This window comes from Puma concolor, chromosome A2 (assembly GCF_028749965.1).
Source record: "Puma concolor isolate L17-30 chromosome A2, mPumCon1.1.hap2, whole genome shotgun sequence".
NCBI classification, from domain to species: Eukaryota; Metazoa; Chordata; class Mammalia; order Carnivora; family Felidae; genus Puma; species Puma concolor.
In genome coordinates, this window is record NC_141668.1 from 21,032,351 (window position 1) to 21,048,548 (window position 16,198).

Below are 16,198 nucleotides of genomic sequence, written 5' to 3' on the forward strand. Positions count from 1 at the left end.
CACCTGTTACCTATTTCTCAAAGCAAAATTGAGACCCTCCAGGAAGAACTCAGATATGGTCATGTTTGTGCAGGTGCCAATTGGAAGGGCTGGGGCTTCTGAGTTGGATCTGTCTTTTAAGTCCTTTTATTGAATATTGTTTTAATTCTTCTCTGCCTCCTCTGGGGTGATTTTTGTAGTCTTACCTATACTGAAATCTTACACCTTTTTGGGGAGACCCTGTTGTTTCTGTATCCTTTTCTTGGTCCTTCAGAATCAAAGAATTTGATTTTCAAAGGTCTTAAGACTTATTTGAATTACTCTAAGATAAGAGTTCTTAAAAATTTATTTGAAATATTGATACTTTTTGAGGTCATTTGTACATTGTTCTAGATTTTTTTTTTTTTAAATGAGACTACTTAAAATTTAAAGCCATTTGACTGAATTGGGAAAACGTATTATCCATTTCTGGAGGGTATCACATACATTTTTACATTCTGCAACAATTACTGTTACACTACTTAGGCAAATAAGTATAGGCTCACTAAAATATGGAACTTGCAATTTTAAATTTTATATTAGTATATGTTTATGGTTAGTCTTCATCCATAGGGTCTAAGAAAGCACATTTTCACGTTCCATACAATGGGACAGTGTCAGGGGCAGAGGGGAAGTAGGGATATATCCCTTCTCGACTAGGATGAGTCCTGCAAGGTACAGATACTACTTTGCTCAGAACTTACTTACTAGTCCCCATCCAGATCAAAGGAAGCTAGGAAATACCCCCTCTCCCTATGTGCCAGTCCCCCATGATAATGAGCCGAGCTAAACATCAGAGGCCCAACTATCGATAAAGGTGAGATGAATATTATGAGGAGTTATCAGTCTGCCAAAATTACAAGGTCTTCAAGACTGATACTTGCTTGAGCTTTCTGATGTGAAGCCAATTTAAAAAGTATTTAGGTATTTAACATTCCTTGACAACTCCTTTGCGATTATAAATCACATTGACTTTTTGATTACATATATTCTTTTGAAAACACCAAATACTATTATTTTCCTAGATATTATAGTGATAAAAAGTTGTCAGTAAAATTTAGATTCTTTAAAGAAATTTTGAAAAGGGGTGATGGACGAAATGGAATTCTAATCACTTGATTTCAACTCATTTCTCTTTCATTTGAGTCTTTGAAGGGAAAAGTGAAAAGCAACATTATTCTTGAAAAATTCTCTCTCAGCATCTAAGCAGCCGTTTTTAATTACAGAAAATGTCTTCAAAATTTGTTTTGCCATTTTAAAGTTTTAGCTGTGAGAAAGTCAATTGTCAGTTGTGAAATGGAGGAAAAAGATCTTGAAGTAAAAAAGCCACTTATACATTATGTTGAGTAGACGTATGTTTTTTGAACGTTAGTGACTGATTTCCCATAGAAAATTTTTCTTCTTGAATTTGGTATCATTGTTGGTCATGTAAATACAGAAGAGTCTCCACTGTCAACCAATTCATGCCTGTAGAAGTATGACTGGCATGTAATGAGAATTGTTTAAAAATAAACTGAAATCACACAGTAAGTGTTCTTCCTTCTACAGAGCCTCCCTGAAGCTGTTGTATTGATTCTGTTAGAACTGCCCTGCTCAAAGTCTTGCCCCATCCTCCCCTGCCCTGCCCCGCCACCTTCTTTCTTTTCTTCCTTTTTTCCCCTTCTTCCAAGAATTGCCTTTAAAAGCACATCCTTTGAATATCCTCCAAAGTGATAAATCTTCATCAGCTGAGAATAGATTTGATATTTTGGGAACGGGCTGAAGTCATTGAGAATCAAGGCTATTGGGTGATAGAACTGTAATAATATTTTCAATTCGATACAAGGAGTAACTGTAAAGTAATTAGACCAATTTTCTTGAGTTTTTGGAAGGCTAGGAAGGAAGTTCCAAAATAGGATCTCTCAGCCTGATGTGTATGTTTGTTTAAAATATTAGTTTTATTATTTGATAATGACATTACAAAATTTGTGTATTTATTTATCCTCTTACCTTTGGATTTGCCCCTATGTCTTTTTCCTAAGGGCTGTGTTTTGTGACTGTTTGGGGGATCACTGTCACAGTTTTATTTTATGATAGTCCTTTTGGAGTTTTTACTGATAATCTGTATGTCATATTTGAAATATAGTAATTAAACTGACACACACCAGAAGAAATCAAACTTTACTCAATGTTTAATTGTATAAATTGGGTACCTGATAGATTTTTTTCTTTTACAGTTTAACATTTGAAAATTGGCCGTCAGGTTTTTGTGCTTATCTTAAACATAATCATCATGTAGTTCCATATTATCAAATGCAATGATATTATTTTAACACTGTCAAATAAATGATATGCTTAGTGCACTATCAATTTACTTTGCTTGGAAAATACAAGTTTCAAAAATAAATTGAAGTGCTCAGCAGTTACACTAAACATTTGAGTCTTTCTATATCTATTAAATGTAAAACTTAATGGTCTTTATTTAAACTTAAAACTATGGTTCTCATTTCCCTATTTCTTTTGAACTTGATATCTCAAGTTTTTAAGGCTCTAATTTTAGAAACTTTTGCATTCGTTTAAAATTTTTTTAATATTTATTTTTATTTTTGAGGGACTCAGAGTGCGAGTGGGGGAGGGGCAGAGAGAGAGGGAGACACAGAATCCGAAGCAGGCTCCAGGCTCTGAGCTGTAAGCACAGAGACTAACATGGGGCTCGAACTCCTCATGACCTGAGCTGAAGTTTAGATGCTCAACTGACTGAGCCACCCAGGCGCCCAAAACTATTTTGCATTCTTAATGCCATCAGAGATTTTTCGTTTGTTTTTCTTTTCTTTTCCTGAACTTCTTGTGTAAAGTTTAAAAATAAAGCGAAAATACTATTGAATTTGCTTTGGTAAGGAAGCAGGAAGGAAAATAAATTAGTACAAAAGCCAAATAGGCGTGCTTAGATATTGAGATAACGTACCCTTTGTTTCTGGTTATTTGTGCTACATGGTTTGTTTCATTTAACTTTTGATTAATAAAATTATGCCTTCAACTATGATACTACATAATAAATTTAAAGCACTAATAGTAGTGAAGTAAGAAAGTTATTTTATTAAGTTATTTTTTTGTCAGCTTGTTTTAAAACATTAATTTCATGTAGAAAGCAACAGTGTTCATTAGATTTTCTAGTATTTTAATAGAGTGGTCTATCTTATAAATACTCAGTAGCTCATGTCTCAAGAATGGGTAAAAGTGGTTCTTGTTTAGCAAAAAGAATGCTGATTCATGTACATTCTTTTGTAGAATAGACAACTGATAAAACGTAGCTTGGTAAAAGTTTTAAGACGGTGGTATAAAGGTTATTGTGGATTTGAACATTAAAAAACAAAAGAACATACAATTCAGACATTTCTTCTCATTAAAGACATTATCTAAACAGATTATAATGTTAATTTGTTCATTTATTCACTCATCCATTTATACAATAAAATATATGTATCCGGCTGTAAGCACACTAATAAGAGAGATAAGTTTGCACTGAAATAGAATCCTATCACTTTTATTTATTAAAAAAATTTTTTTTAATGGTTATTTATTTTTGAGAGAGACAGAGACAGAAAGAGAGACAGAGTGCCAGCAGGGGAGGGGCAGAGAGAGAGAGGGAGACACAGAATCCGAAGCAGGCTCCAGACTCTGAGCTGTCAGCACAGAGACTGACGTGGGGCTTGAACTCCTGAGCAGTTAGATCATGACCTGAACCAAAGTCAGATGCTCAACTGACTGAGTCACCCAGGCACCCCAGAATCCTCTCACTTTAGACCTTAGCTTGATATATACAAATTTTTACTCTGCCTGTATATTTATAAAATTAGAATATGGAATCAGTCATTAAATTCTTGGAGTTAATTCTGACCTGTTGGAATAAATTTAGCCTTTGGCATTTCCAACAGAGTGAAGCCTTAAATGACATGAAAGTCCAGTATGAACTCAGCCTCTCAGCCAAACTGACCAAGGTCACAAGAAGAGTTTTAAGTGATGTTCCAATCATAAGGCTCTAAAATGGGCTGATTTTTATTCCAAAAAAAATTTAATGAGTGGCTACCCTGTTCCAGGCCCTCTTTGGTGCTGATTTTCAGCAAATCAGGTACGTTCCAAAAATATTGAGATACTCTTGAATTTCTCATTGTTTTCTCTCCCCCAAAAAGGCCAACCAAAGTTTTGAGTCAAATTATTCTATGGGTAACTGAACATATCTTATCAAGACCAAATATAGTAATCATCAGTATAACTTATCAGTGTTGGATGTAATACCTGTTTTTACCCATTTTATAATTCCTGGTGGCTCTGTGGATAGTGGGTGTATACAGATGGTTCTGTTTATCATTTTCCATAAAAATGTTTATGTGACCTTTGTAAGTCTGCCCTCTGAAGATTATGCATCATAGAATCTCCTGTGCTTATTAGTATAGTTGCTGACTGGTATAGATTGTGGTTTCAAATTTAATTCAGAAGATATTGTGAGCACTTTTTGTGTGCCTAGTGTCAGTGGTCTGCATTTTAGTGCATCTTCAGTAGTTATCTAAACAGCTTAATTTTTCTTTTTAAAAGTTCTTTTAAAACAAGTTTTATTAATGCAGCTTGAATTTACATCTTTGAGTGTTAGACGAATGATTGCTTACTCTTCATGTAAACAGTATGTGTCCAGCTTGCTCTTGCATGTTTTCTTTCGGCCTCTTCCCTTTTCTTCATTTACATCACTTTTAAAGAAAAGAAGTTTGAGGTCATTTACTAACGTGTATTATTTTAACTTTCAGTAAAATACAGGAATTCATTTAGGGGCTTGACAACCCCTTTGGGGTGTGTGTGTGTGTGTGTGTGTGTGTGTGTGTGTGTGTGTGTGCGTTTGTGTAGAAACAGATGTGTATGTGTGTGTTAATATACACACAGTATTGAAGAAATTTAATCTACTGTGTTATATTCCTTTGACACAAAATATAGAGTTCTGGAATACCATGCCTTATTTGAAAAGTGTTATTTCAGGTTAATTTTACATTATTGTGCATATTTAATTAATTCCTTTTAGTTTGAGGCAACAGTGTATGCTCTTAAGATGAGCCTTTTTAAAAATTGATTTTGAAAGAAACCCCTAAAATCCAAGATGCCATTGTGATTCCTAATGGTGACTTAAAAGAAGCATTCCCATTAAAGTCAGGAGCAGCATAGGATGTCCATTATTTATTTTGTTCTGGAAGTACTAACCAGTACTGTTAGGTAAGAGCAAAAAATAGAAGAGAAAACATAGTAGTAAAATGTCCCTTATTTGCAGGCTTTGTACCTAGAAAACCAAGGAAATCAACTGACAAATTTTTGTAAGCTAAGAGAATTAAGTTACAGGAACTGTCTAAAAAGTTAATGAAGAAATTCTCTGTCTTGATAAGGAGTGAGTTCAACAAAAGAACGTTTAGAGTAGGCTTCCATTTTGGAAGACAAATGTAATATATAGATGATTGCATCAACATAAAACAAAACCAAATGTTTATTGTAAAAAATTTGTACCGATGATATTGAAAAAGCAAGATATCCATATCCTACCACTCCTGAAGACTAACTACTGTTAATATTTTATGTATGGTTCCTGTTTTTTGCCATTATATATGTAGACATACATATGCATACATACACACACAAACTTTTGGGGAGTGTGCATGTGGGGCAGGAGGGTACAGGTTAGGGCTCATATTGTATTACTATTTTAAAATCTTTTTTAATGCAGAAATAGGTTGTGCATATTTTTTCTACATTATTACTTTTCTGTGGGAATCTTTTCGTGGATGTATAGTTTGGATATTTGACCATTTCCTTATTTTTGGATGTTGTTCCTGTTTTATTAAATTTTATCAACAAAGATAGAGAATGTACCCGTGGGCTAAATCTTTGCAGATATCCATGATGTATTTTCTGGTTTTTTTTGATAAATTTCTAGAAGCAAATTTGTTGGGTCAAAGGGTATATTTGAATGTTTTTGTTTTTATACACACACTGCTAATTTGAATTGCCTGTTCATAACCTTTTTTACAGGATTTACAAATATTTTTATGTTTATGGGGTGCCTGGGTGGCTCAGTTGGTTAAGTGTCTGATTCAGCTCAGGTCATGATCTCACAGTTTGGGAGTTTGAACCCCGCTTCCAGCTCTGTGCTGACAGCTCAGAGCCTGGAGCCTGCTTTGGATTCTGGGTCTCCCTCTCTCTGCTCCCCCCCCCTCAAAATAATAAACATTAAAAAAAATTTGTTTCCATTTTTAGAAACTCGAATCTATCACTTTTTATAATGAGTATATGCTTAGAAAGTTTTGTCCGTCTGTAAGATTTAATTAGTTTTATTTTATTTTTCACTTTGTTCTGAGTTTTTTACAGTGAAGTTTTTATTCATTCTTGTATTTATTTTGGCATATGGTATGAAGTTTTTCTAGACAGTTTTGCCAGTAGCAGTTTTTAAAATAAACAATGTATCCATTCTCCTCAGAGATATCTTGGCTATTTCATACCCAAGTTCTAATGTAGAATTAAGGCTGTTTCTGGTGTTGAATTCTGTTTGTCTGCTATATTTGCCAATTCTTGAACTAATATCACATTATCTAAATTATTGTAGATTTACACTTTAAAAAATTTTCAAGGCAATTCCCTAGTCATGGCCATTATTTTTTAAAGTTTCTTTATTGGTACAATTCATCTCTTCTTCACAATGAATATTAGTCTCTTTTCATTAAGTATTTTCATACTTGAGACCCTTGGTTATTCTTTGTGCCTTGAAATACCTTCATGTAGTATTTGGAATGTATATGTAAATAGAAATTTTTGTGCTCCTAATATTACTTTAGATATTTGGTAGTTTATTCTTTAAGGATCTATTCATGCTTATTCCTTATCCTTTCTCTTTTCTTCTCTTATTATTTGCTAGAGTCTCTTCTCGCTATTTGCTACTAAACCGCTTATCACTCTTGCATGTCTGGAAGTTTTGTGACCCTTGCAGCCAATCAGATGCCTGGCAGTAGACATCATACATAATGTGGGTTTTGTTATTAATAAATAACATCAGTTTGTTATTTATTGAGGTTCACCTGTGAACTTCATTTAGCTAACTCTTCCTGTTGTCATTATGAACAAAGAGAAGTACTTGTTTGCTTTTTCAGAGGACATTTGTGTGATGTGTTTTGCTCTCTTCATGTTTTATGGATGTTGTCGTACAGCACTTTCAAGTCTGTAATACTAGTCTGGATCCCATCATATCATTTTTAGCTCTTCAATGTATTTCATATAGATATCTTCTTTTAATATTAAAAGCACACAGGAGAAACTGTCTGAAAATTCTTCTGATGTATAAAGCCACAGGATTCAATGATGTGAAATTATAGTGGGTTCTTTAGTATCTTCAGAGAATTGCAATTATTAACACCGAGAGTGATTTTCTTTCTTGTAGTTGTTAGAGAACAATTTAGAAAATTGATGCTTCTGTCAAAAGTCTGGATGAGTAGGATACAGGCTCAGTCTGGATATGGCAACATTAAGAACCCCACTAACTGTAAAAAAGAGAGTCTACTTTATACTCCATTAAACTGTTATACATCATAAATAAATTATTTCAACACTTGTTCTCATCTTTATCAAGGACGATAAACAAGTCACTGTAAAGATTTTTTTAATGAATGTAATAGTGTTCCCCGCTTCTGCCTTGTGTGACTTTCTGCCTTCCCTTCTCCAAGCATCCCTTGACCTCATTAGAAACAAGTGTATGCCTCCTGGATGGTCCCTGTCAACAAATATAGGCCTAGAATTGTTATCGGGGTGACACTGGAGGAGGTCAGATGACTCAGGGTGACTTGCTCCCGAGCTCTTCTCATTAAATAAATGATTTTGGCCACTATCCGGTGTCCCTGAATCTGTTTCCTCATCTTTCAAATGACCATAGTTACTTCAGAGGTTTGTTCTGGAAGTTCATAGAGATGAGACATGTGCTTTGTAACCTTTCGTCACTGTAGTCCTGTTACGTTTCTGTAGATAACGATTCCCGTAGTTGTGTTTGGCAGTGTTAACAAGGATTGGGAGATCTATATTGAGATTCCACAGTTGGACATGGGAATCCACGTGCTGTTGTTAGTGCTTTCCCACATTGCCCTGTTGTCTTCATAAACACCTCATGCTCCCTGACTAGATCCCTGCCCTGTCTGACCATCCATCTATCCCAGCGGTTTGCCAGAAACGCAATCAGAAAAGCAGAGGAGATGATGCCATTAAGGGGAACAGGACTGAATTCCTAATTTTTGGTGTCTCCAGCAATGTGGAGAACCCGGCGTCCCTAGGAGGTGGGCAATTGGTTGGTGAAGGTGGAAGGTTTGAGAGAGTTTGTTAAGGAGGATAAAAAGAGAAAAATGAGGCTGTGGTTGAAGAGATGGAATCACCAGTTACAAATCTATGTAGACAAGCAGAGCACCTGTAGAAAGAACCCCAGTCTAGGAGTAGCTGTTCCAATGAGTGGCTGATGGTCTCAGAGGGGATGTTTTGAAGAGGACAAGGAAAGGCATTGATGTGAGCTGAAGTGTGGTTATGCTGAGCAGCAGGGAGTCTTAGCAGAGGGAGCATAGCTGAGGATGGCCTCGGGAGTGGTGCATAGATAGGGATGCCTAAGCAGTAACTGCAGCTAGTCCCCCACCCCCACTCCCACCATATGAAGTTGTAAGGAATCTAGTGCCTTCTTTTAAGTACTGTCGTCGAGGATGACTACAAAGGTAAGAACTGGTGTTGTAAGTAGTGACATTGGCCACTTCTTATGTTGGATATAGTCACAAATTTGAGGAAAGAATCCAAAGAATTGCTGCCCCATCATAATCTTTTTGGTTTGAACACACAGAGCATGATACCTTTAGCAGATGGAATCATGTAAGAATGGATGAAAATGGGCCCGCCTAAAAGTAAGGCCCACCTTTATGATTGGGAAGCATCAACTTTAAATTATTTTGAGAGGATATTCGTCATTGAGAAATTGGCTTCTCTGGTTGTGTTTGAACTGGATCTTACCTGTGGAGTCTGGGGTCCTTAAGAGTTCCCCTGCTGTCTTCTCTAAAAATGGAAACTGACAGGGTAAATAAATGCAAAATACTTTGCTCATTGAATTTGAGTACTAATAAGAATAATAAAACCGTATGTTTTTTTCCTTATGCCCCCATTTCTAACCCTATTGATGCCTATTGAGTGTGTGTGTGTGTGTGTGTGTGTGTGTGTGTGTGTGTGTGTGTATTTTTTTTTTTTTTTTTTGGACCTAAATTGTTTCTTAGGTAAGAATTTTACAAGCATTACTTATATTAGTGGTAATGGCGGAGCTGGAGAGTATTGCTTCTTCTCCATGCCACTTGGCGAGAACCAGCAATAGTCTAGTGGAACTTGTGACTCTTTCCAAGGCCATGGCTTTTGTGGCTTGCAGGTGTCAGCCCTCACATCTCCCTGAGCTGATAGACTGGTTTGGTGATCTACTGGCTGTCAGGATTTCTTCTGATAGCTTTATGGAATGGATCAATGAGTATAACCTCAAAGAATTTGCATGTGGAATCTTCTTCAACACAGTAAGAGTTCAAGACTCTCAGAACCCCACAGTGGTGTCCAGCTTACTCCTCTGCAACAGATAGAAGGCTTTGGGGAAACTTTAGCTGGTTAACACCATGATGGACAAACTGGCCATAGGTTGCACCCTTAGGCACTGAGCGTTTGCAGCCACCACATCGCACATGAATCTTGGCCTTGTACCCCAGTCTTCATTCTTTATTGGGCCAGGCTGGACAGGGGGCCTCTGTGGGAGGCACCACAGAGAGCCGGTGGTATTGGCAGCTGAGCACTCTGAGAAGAAAATGCATTACATTGGATGGCTTCTTCCTCCATAGCTTCTGGATGTACATGTAGGTGCCCATCTTGGCTTTCCTATGAGCTGATGGCTCTGCCAGATGGAAAGGCTTGAATATATTTCTTAACATGTTTGGTTATTTGCTCCACCAGTCCATGGAAGATTCAACAAATCCCAAGACTGGAGTGAATAATGGAATCTGTAAATTGGAAGCCATCACTGTGATCCTGGGAGAAATGACTGCTAACTGCTTGATATTGAAGGAAAAGACACAATATAGAAAGTAAGAACTGTATGAAAGTGCTTCAGTGCTTCAATTTTTTTTTATCGTTATTTATTTTTGAGAGGCAGAGAGAGAGACAGAGCACAAGTCGAGAAGGGACAAAGAGAGAGGGAGACACAGAATCCAAAGCAGGTCCAGGTTCTGAGCTGTCAGCACAGAGCCTGATGCAGGGCTGGAACTCATGAACTGTTAGATCACGACCTGAGCTGAAGTCAGACCCTTAACTGACTGAACCACCCACGTGCCCCTGGTGAATATTCCTAATGATGGCCTTGATTCATCCATAAAGCAAAACAACTTGGAAGCACTTCACTACTTTCTGTCCAATTGCCTGTAAGGAGACAGGGAAATGAAATACTCCGAGGAAAGATTTCCTTTACAGATGGCCACAGATTTAATCAGGGATTTAGGATGCATGAAGATAGAAGCTTCAGTTATATAGAAAATGCACTTAAATGGAGCACTTTATTTCCCAGGGATGCCAGATAATTGAGTTATACCTAAAATCTTGAACTGTCTGAATAACACACATTCATACACACATCTAGCTTCTGTGTGCCAAGAGGTGTTAAATGGTTTGAAAACTGTAATTAAATAGCTGAAATTCTGCTGCAAAACCACTGTAAGCATTGCCTCATGTAGTATTTCAGTATTAAGTGCTAAAATTTAATCTGGGTAGCTGTGACTAATCTACTCTCTATTTGTAACACATTCAAATTAAGAGGTGTATGTTCTTGTTCATGTACTTTCTCATTAGCACTAATAATGCTAATGGGAGTGACAAATGTATTCTGTTTCTGCTTTCTATCACTCACACCTTTTAGATAGCTAGCTCCTTAGAGGAAGTAATTTTCCATGTGATACATTTGTGGAGCTGTGTGTTTACTTAATAGTTTACCTCAAAAGAGAATATGTCCATAGGGACTATTTATTAGTTGATGGGCTCCTGGGAAAAGAAATTTGAATTAATCAATTTGAACCGTGGAAGAAATTATGATGATAATTAATATAAATGAGAATACCACAAACTCATTTGTTCCAATACATCTTTCAGGGTTGTTGTTGTTGTTGTTTTTTTTTTTTTTTTGGTTTGTTTTGTTTTGTTTTTTAATTTATTACAAGACTTCAAGGGTTTTTTTTTTTTTTTTTTTTTATCCTCCAGACTCTTGACTTTGATGCTTGAGTATACCCTATTCATTTCTCCTCTCCAAACCTTCCTGTTTGTTCAAAAGACTCTTTAATGTTTAAGCGAGTGAGTGACAGTTCTCAGTATTTGAAACAGTGCAAAGCCCTCTTCTTTTTGTGAGTAATCATCTCATTAAGGGTTAGTATGCTTTGTTATTATATTCCCTCCACCATCTTAGCAAATCCTTTCTTTCTTTGTTTCTTTCTTTGTTTCTCTCTCTCTCTCTCTCTCTCTCTCTCTCTCTCTCTCTCTTTCTTTCTTTTTTTAATGTTTATTTTTGAGAGAGAGTGAGACCGGGCACGCATGAGCAGGGGAGGGACGGGGTTGGGGGAGACAGAGGATCTGAAGCAGGCTTTGTGCTGACAGCAAGAGAGCCTGATGCGAGGCTCAGACTCACGAACCGCTAGATCGTGAACTGAGCTGAAGCCAGATGCTTAAATGACTGAGCCACCCAGGCGCCCCAAGTCCTTTCTTTTTTGAGATATCCAGAATGGGATCTGTGCAGGGATAGCCTGCTGTTACCAGGTTTCCTCCTGCTTTCCCCAGCCCCCAACTCTCACACACTCATTCATGTTCACTGCACCCCATGCCTCATGGGAATGGTGGCTGTGCAGTCCACAGCTCCGGCTCCTCTTTCAGAGGAGATTCATTGATCTCCCCAAACCAAATTCCAAGTGGAACAGCCCATTTTCAAGTTGTGTACAGTCTGTATTTCTGTCTTGTCTTGATGGGTTACTCAGATTGTTTTCTTAGGCTCTGGAAATAGATGTATCAAGTGTGCAATGTCACATGGGGGAAAGAGTGTGAATCCCTACCATTATTAACTTTTTGTCCTTGGGCAAGTCATTTAACACCCACAAGCCTCAGTATTTCCATCTGTTAAGTAGAAATAATTAATAGCCATGATACCTACTTCACAGAATGATTGGAAACATCATAGGAGATAATGTACATGAAAGTGCCTTGTAAGTTTTTTAGAACGGGATATAAACCAAAGACAATTATTTACTATTTAACAGTTAGAAAGAGAGAAGAACTGTGTTGGCAGGTCTCTAAAATGCTATGAATTTTCTTAACTTGTTGAAGGTATATGCTAGGAATTCTTTTTTCTGTCATTTTATAAGACCACTGATATATTGTTTTTAAGTAACAGATTTTTAAGGAATTAATTTCCTTAATGGCAGTATGCTGTGTAAGTAAAACACTTGACAATAATAAGGTACTTCGAAAAGGCAATGCCCTTTGACAGATGAAAGATCAGCCAGTCTGTTTATGTAGCACAGTGAAGAAATACTAGCCACCAGATTAAATCTTAAAGACTAATAGTGTTTCACTAATTATAAGAGCTCGTTTATATTTTGGATAAACTGCTGTTGGTAAACATTGGATTATATTATATTAGCTCACGGAGCTGATTGCCAGCCCCAGAATAAGCATAAGACTTACTAAAAGCTTTCATCAGTGGCTTGAAGTCGGTAGGCACCACCGCCTAATATTTCAGTTAGCGTGGAAAGGCAGGTAATGACATTATGAATACATTTATAATGCAGGCCAATTTCTTCTCAAATGCATGTAAGTATTATTACTTTACCAGGAGTCTGTGAAATATGATTTATTTAATGCATTTCAGCCCCCATAATATTAAGATATAATTGAGATGCGAAGTAAAAAAAAAAAAAACTGCATGCAGTTGGTATGGTACATGAATCATAGACTAAATTGCTTGTAATTTTAAAGGCACTTAGAGAAATTGTGAAATTTATATAATGCATTCGTATATTTGGAAAAGGTGATAAGAACAATAGTCTGGTTATTTTAGTATTTCAGTCCTAAAAATAGGACTTTTGAATTATTATTAAACCTGAGATAGCCATATTCGTGAACAAATCCAAAAGTCTTTGTGTCCACTTCTCATTAAATAATTTTTGTGAATTTTTCCTTTAAACATCTCCTATTTAGCAGAGTAGTTGAGCAGCACATGATTTCTATAAAGGCCACAATCTAGTTTTTATAAACTATACAACTGATGAATGACAACATAAACGTTGCCAGCATGTTTAGAAGGGAATCAGTTAAATGGTACTTGGAATTTCGATGATTATTGCTTTGAAAAGACTGAAAATCACAGGTCTTGGCTTATAGTTTAATTACTTGCTTAACAATCGCTAGTGATTCACTAAATCACAAGGCTTCCAAACAAATAACATCAGTAACTGCCGCCATGCCTGAGCAACTCCAATTTTCTTGACAATGGCTACCAAACTGTGTTTAGCCTAATAGAAACTGTTAGTTTAACAGCAAGCAATAGGAGTTTCAAGTGTACCATTGATGAGATGCCAGCGAATTGAGTGCTTTACCAGTGGTAACACTTGTGTCAAGAATAACGTCAGCATGTTTCATCAAGACGGGTTGGAGAAGCGAATATAGTAATTATCCACCTACCTTTTTGATACTGGATTTAATAATTACGAGCACTGTCCAGCTTTTCAGGGCTTCTAATTAATAACTGGTTCTTAAGAACGCAGCTTGCGGTTCCTCACCGTTTGAATAAGACTGGGCAACAGGGCGAGCTTAAGGTCCTTCGTACCTTTGTGGGCCAGGGTCAGAACTCCTGGTGGCAGTTGAAAAGAAGAGCAAGATTCAGGTGTCCTGGTGAGAGAATTTAATTTGTGCCTTTATTGACCTGTGCTCTCTTTCTTTGCCGTGTCTTAACTTGGTGGCATTTCTGTGAGTTAGTAACTCTTCCGTCGTGCCCTTTTGCAGTGGCGAGCTCTTTATTTCAAGTAGATTCTCCCAGAATTAAAAGAGTTCCTCATTTTTCACTTATTTAGAGCCACAGTCTTGCTCGCATGAGTTACCTTAACCCCCGTTCCTTAGTATTTTACCACTGAAATCATGGAAAAAAACATATCAGACCTACCTTTAAGCAGTGATGATAATGGTACTTTATCGAGCGCTTAGTCATACCAGGCTCTGTGCCAAGAACTCCACATATATTTTATATAATTGTTATAGCATGAGGTGATAGTATTCCTGCTCCTATAAGATTGGAGTAACTGAGGCTTAGAGAAGTGATTTGCGCATAGTCACCAGGCAATCACTTTGGCCCCAGACCCGTGCTTGGAGCTACTATGCCATACCATCCCTGTAATATAAATGTGCCCTCTTAATTTGTGAACAGGACTTACTTAGGTGTGATGCTATGTAAAATATGGCCCTCCTTGGTGTAGATGGGTTTTTAATTGTGTCCTACAATAATACATTTTAAATTATGACCCACTGCCCACAGATAAATTAATTGAAACACAAGAAAGGATACCATATTTTATTTATTCCATTTTCTGCCTTCATCTTTTCTACTTTCTTCTGTTTCCATTTTCAAAAACAGTGGGTTTTGACCCACTAATAACGATTTCATAGTCCACTAATGGGTAGCAACCTACCATTTGAAAATCATTGCAAATCAGTGCTGGCGTTTCGGGCTCATGCTAGTGAGTGAAATCTGGGTTTCACTGGTTCCACACTTGCTTATATGCTGCCTCAGGTACTTGCACTTCTAATTTTGTTAGTTTTCTAATTTTGTGAGACCTTCAGTAGTTTTGCTAGGAGGCATTTATGAGTGATTGAATTCTGAGGATGGATTAATACCTTTCCTGAGGCTCAGAGTTTCTCCTTTGCCATTTCATCATGGTCCTTTGGGGATCCTGTGGAGTTTAGATTCAGGGTTATGCTTAGGTTGTACTTTCCAGAGGCTGCCTCCCTTTCTTTCTCAAGTTCTCTTATGCCAGGCAAGTTCATTATGGCAATTGAAGGAAACTGAAGAGGAAAAAAATGGTCTCCCTCCAGTTATACCTCTTCTGTTTTGTCTCCTGTTGTGCTGGACACTGTATACCCTCTGTGTTATTATAAATAGAATTGAGAAGGTGCAGAAATTAATCATCTTGTACCCTTTGCCAGGCAGACCTACCTAAGTACTGGCCAGAATTCAAGACTAAGGTTATTGCCCCACTTGTCTTTGCCTGGAATGAACTGGTAGCACAGACTAGGGTAACCCAGCACTAGCGTGACACGTGGTACCCCCATCCTCTCATCCAGTCCCTCCTTGAATCAGCAAATTTGGGTGCCTCCTCCGTGCCAGAAGGCTCCAGGGCTATGATGGGGAGTGTGATACACATGGTGCTCCTTTCTTTGAGTTTACATTCTAGTGGGAGACAGACCATATGTAAGACATGCAGTCAATATTGGAGGAGCTATAATATGGAGTAAGATGATGGAGCCTTGCAGCCTGCAGCATTTCTCCACTTGTCTGTGCCCCATCCCCAGGACTGTCAGTTTTGCCAGTACCCACAGATCCTCGAAAGAGACGCAGAACGTGTAAGTCAAAGGCCACCGTGGGCTTTTCATTTGTGAGAGGCCTATAACTCAAGGGGAGACTGTTGAGGGGAATGGGGCCAGAGTGGTCCCTGGAGCAGCAGCATCATTTTTTCTTGTTAAACGCAGACTCTCTGACCCAGCTCAGACCTACTGAGGCAGAATCTGCGTTTTAACAAGATCCCCAGGTGAATATGCACATTAAAGTTTGAGAAGTACTCTTAGAGTCGTGGTATTTCTCTACTTGGCTATGTAGAGAAATAAGAGTTGGGCACGAGAAGTCATGGCCAGCAGAATGATATTTTGTCACACCTTTAAGCATCAACAAGGATGTCAGATGCTGCTGCTTTTACTCACTTCTCTTACTCCCAGCAAGACCGAGCAGTGCACCCTATCCTGTCCTTTTGATAGCTCCCTCCCCACAACTGGAATGGACTACCTGAAGTTAGTCCTCAGCCAGCATCATTCAGAAATCCCACTGGTATGC

At 37.6% G+C, this 16,198-nt stretch overlaps 1 protein-coding gene and 1 pseudogene across 2 annotated transcripts in view; one reads left to right on the forward strand and one right to left on the reverse strand.

Moving 5' to 3' along the window:
• The window catches only part of CHCHD3 (coiled-coil-helix-coiled-coil-helix domain containing 3), a 283,193-nt gene that overhangs the window by 129,817 nt on the left and 137,178 nt on the right, over positions 1 to 16,198 (forward strand). The window lies entirely within an intron of this gene.
• LOC112866802 (large ribosomal subunit protein eL15 pseudogene) lies at positions 9,339 to 9,958 on the reverse strand (annotated as a pseudogene).